The sequence below is a fragment of the Polyodon spathula genome, chromosome 2 (genome assembly GCF_017654505.1).
Source record: "Polyodon spathula isolate WHYD16114869_AA chromosome 2, ASM1765450v1, whole genome shotgun sequence".
NCBI lineage: Eukaryota > Metazoa > Chordata > Actinopteri > Acipenseriformes > Polyodontidae > Polyodon > Polyodon spathula.
The window spans coordinates 43,892,164-43,896,902 of NC_054535.1; positions in this window are offsets into that span (position 1 = coordinate 43,892,164).

Below are 4,739 nucleotides of genomic sequence, written 5' to 3' on the forward strand. Positions count from 1 at the left end.
AAAAAAAAAAAAAAAAAATCCCTTTTTGGCAATATTCATCTTGCAGTGTACTAAATCCGGCTCAAGATTCTGTCAGTCAAGATGTTGTGTTCTTATGTATTATGTTTCTAGAGGAAGTTCAGGTGAACTTTTCAGGTATAAAATGTATGTTTCCTTTTCAGAGAATTACATTCATATGGTAGGAACATTTTTAAACTTTAAATTATAAATATGTAGAGTAACAATACAAATACCTTAATTGCCAATTTTAATATTCTGACATATTCTATTTTCTGTTGTTCACAAAATGTAAATTTGTCTTTGAAACAATTTCATTAAAAAACACGCTGTTGTATTCCTGTGTCCTCTTTTAATTTTGTAATGTACTGTACAACATACACTAAAATACTTTATATTTTCCGTTTTTAGTAATAAAAAGATATATTCTGTAAATAATTTATTTTGATGATTTGCCATAGTGTTTGAGTGGCTGAAATTTCTGACGATGAGAAACCCATCCGGGAAGAGCGATTCCTGTCACCAAACTTAGACTTCCATATAGATCTTCCGGTTCTTAATTTAGCATTATTTGCTAGAAATTGCATGTCTAGTAGTAGTAACCGCTCAGGAAGCTCGCAGTAATCTCTTTTATGATTAGGGGCTTTCATTAATCAATTGCTCAAAGGCTAAATTCCACTGTCAGCCTGTATGAATATGAACAGGATGAGTTTAAATGAATTATGGCTGACTTTGATCGATAGACATGGAAGATACGACAGACTGTTCTTGAAGTACAAAATGACATTTTGATGTTTTTCAGTTTTTTTTTAATTTTATTATTTTACCACCATTGTTCTCCCAATTTTTGAAAGTCCAATGATGTTGCCTTGTCGCTGCTCTTCCCACAAGCAGAATTGAAGCTCAAATTCTCTCAAATGATATTCCAATATTTTCATAAGAACATAAGAACATAAGAAAGTTTACAAACGAGAGGAGGCCATTCGGCCCATCTTCCTCATTTGGTTGTTAGTATCTTATTGATCCCAAAATCTCATCAAGCAGCTTCTTGAAGGATCCCAGGGTGTCAGCTTCAACAACGTTACTGGGGAGTTGATTCCAGACCCTCACAATTCTCTGTGTAAAAAAGTGCCTCCTATTTTCTGTTCTGAATGCCCCTTTCTCTAAACTCCATTTGTGACCCCTGGTCCTTGTTTCTTTTTTCAGGCTGAAAAAGTCCCTTGGGTCGACACTGTCAATACCTTTTAGAATTTTGAATGCTTGAATTAGGTCGCCACGTAGTCTTCTTTGTTCAAGACCGAACAGATTCAATTCTTTTAGCCTCTCTGCATATGACATGCCTTTTAAGCCCAGAATAATTCTGGTCGCTCTTCTTTGCACTCTTTCTAGAGCAGCAATATCTTTTTTTATAGCGAGGTAACCAGAACTGCTCACAATATTCAAGATGAGGTCTTACTAGTGCATTGTACAGTTTTAACATTACTTTCCTTGATTTAAATTCAACACTTTTCACAATGTATCCGAGCATCTTGTTAGCCTTTTTTATAGCTTCCCCACATTGTCTAGATGAAGACATTTCTGAGTCAACAAAAACTCCTTTTTCATAGATTCCTTCTCCAATTTCAGTATCTCCCATATGATATTTATAATGTACATTTTTATTTCTATTAAATGTCATTTGCCATGTGTCTGCCCAGTTCTGAATCTTGTCTAGATCATTTTGAATGACCTTTGCTGCTGCAACAGTGTTTGCCACTCCTCCTACTTTTGTGTCATCTGCAAATTTAACAAGTTTGCTTACTATACCAGAATCTAAATCATTAATGTAGATTAGGAATAGCAGAGGACCTAATACTGATCCCTGTGGTACACCGCTGGTTACCACACTCCATTCTGAGGTTTTTCCTCTAATCAGTACTTTTTGTTTTCTACATGTTAACCACTCCCTAATCTATGTACATGCATTTCTTTGAATCCCAACTGCGTTCAGTTTGAGAATTAATCTTTTGTGCAGGACTTTGTCAAAAGCTTTCTGGAAATCTAAATAAACCATGTCATATGCTTTGCAATTATCCATTATGGATGTTGCATCCTCAAAAAAATCAAGCAAGTTAGTTAGACACGATCTCCCTTTCCTAAAACCATGTTGACTGTCTCCCAGGACCCTGTTACCATATAGGTAATTTTCCATTTTGGATCTTATTATAGTTTCCATAAGTTTGCATATAATAGAAGTCAGGCTTACTGGTCTGTAGTTACCTGGTTCAGTTTTGTTTCCCTTTCTGTGGATCGGTATTACGTTTGCAATTTTCCAGTCTGTCGGTACCACCCCTGTGTCAAGAGACTGCTGCATGATCTTGGTTAGCGGTTTGTAAATTACTTCTTTCATTTCTTTGAGTACTACTGGGAGGATCTCATCTGGCCCAGGGGATTTGTTTATTTTAAGAGCTCCTAGTCCCTTTAACACTTCTGCCTCAGTTATGCTAAAGTTATTTAAAACTGGATAGGAACTGGATGACATGTGGGGCATGTTGTCAGTATCTTCCTTTGTAAAAACTTGTGAAAAGTAATCATTTAATATATTTGCTATTTTTTTTTCTTCATCTACGATTTTGCCATTTGTATCTCTTAAACATTTAATCTCCTCTTTGAATGTTCGCTTGCTGTTGTAATATTGGAAAAACATTTTGGAATTGGTTTTAGCTCCCTTAGCAATGTTTATTTCTATTTCTCTCTTGGCCTTTCTAACTTCCTTTTTGACTTGTGTTTGCAGTTTTGTGTACTCTTTCTGCGTACTTTCTTTTTGGTCCTTTTTTAATGCTCTGTAAAGTGCCTTTTTTCACTGAATATTTTTTTTAATTGATCTATTAAACCATTTTGGCAATTTATTTTTACATTTAGATTTGTCTACTTTAGGGATATAATTGTTTTGCGCCTCTAATACTACATTTTTGAAGAACAACCATCCTTCTTCTGTGGGTGTTTTCTCTATTTTACTCCAATCTACTTCTGTTAGTCTCTGTTTCATACCTTCATAGTTTGCTTTTCTAAAATTGTAAACCTTAGCTTTAGTCATTACTTTTGGAGATTTAAAAAACACTTCAAATGAGACCATGTCGTGATCTGAGTTTGCCAGTGGTTCTCTGACCTCTGTTTTAGTTATTCTATCTTCGTTATTTGAAAAGACTAAATCAAGGCATGCCAATAACATAAGCTAAATAATGTTACTGCCAAGTTTCATGGCAAAAGTTAAGTGGTTCTCCAGATGTTTGCTAACAGAGACTAATTAATAGACAAGACAAGGTTTATTGTCTCCATGCAGTATAAGCTTGCTATTAGCCACTTTTCCTTTTGGAAACTTACATGTGAGCTACTCGTCACTGACATAAAAATGGAGGAGGGGGATGTGGCGTGGTAGTCATAGCCCAGGTGTTCCTGGCAGGAAGAGAAACTCTGACACAGAAAGCTGCAGGTTTAATGCACTAATGCGCTCTTTAATAAACAAACAAACAAAAATAACATGGACAAAGCCATTAAGCAAAACATATTAACAAAATAAATGTCAGAAGGGCCAAAACGAAAGGGTTTACAAAAACTCACAAACACAGAACAGCACAACACAGCATAGAACACAAACACGGACCTCCCTCACTATCACCAACATTAATTCTACTAAACATCTAACAACCGTGATCACCTATTTTATTCCCACGTGTTTTGACAGGGAGAAATTTAATCCCCTCCCTGCCAACCTTATATTCCCCACACAAACCCAAGCCTATGTGCCAGCAGGGCTTTCATCCTGCCACACAGCCACAGGGGTCAAAATTGGCAACTTTACTATCACATCTTTTTAGAGCTGGCCCCTTCTGTAGAGACCACATCTTTTTTCTACCATGTATGTTTTTAAACAGATTGCAACTTTACACAAAGTTCCCACAGCCAGCCAACCATTTAAAAACATTTGAATCTCATGGAAGTGACAGAATAATAAAAAAAAAAAACCTAAAGGAGTATTGTTTCAGTCCAATGCAATAACATCATTAGAATCAACAAAAAAATGTAACCCGCAGAGATTTATCACATTGTGAAATGTAGTGTAGTGCTGTTATGCCCCAGGCCAAAAATGCCATTTTAGATATACCTCAGTGATATGATGCTACTGTGCTGCAAAGTGATAAAAATAAATAAATAAATAAACTGGTTTAGATTTCTTAGTGAGAGCATTTCAATATGCTGAATTTTGAGGGTGCTTGTTTGGCGTGAATTGACTCTAGTCTATTTCTTCATGCGTAATAGGTGCACAGCTAGGTTGAAACAATGTGGAACTATTGGGAGAATGTCTGCATGTTATATATGGGTTGGGTGTTATATAATGTAGGTAATATTATCATTATACTGTATATACAAAAGGTGTGAATTATACAATAGGGATGAACATTCCTCATACTGTTACTATACGATTCATCATGATTTGTACAATGTTTAACAATACTTCTCTCTAATTAAAGCACCAGTGCATGTTAAAATTCTATCAACTTAAATCAACAAAATAGAATCAAAGCCTGTAAATTGTATTACAATTGGTGTGTAATGGTGTATAATGGTGGCTTTGTAGGAAGATGCTACGTAAAGCTAGTGTATTTTATATCCAATTGGAAGGTATCACCTGTAGCAGAGTAGGGGGAGGAAAGGGAGAAAATTTAGTCCAGGGGGTTTGGTTACAAGACTACATCCCCCAG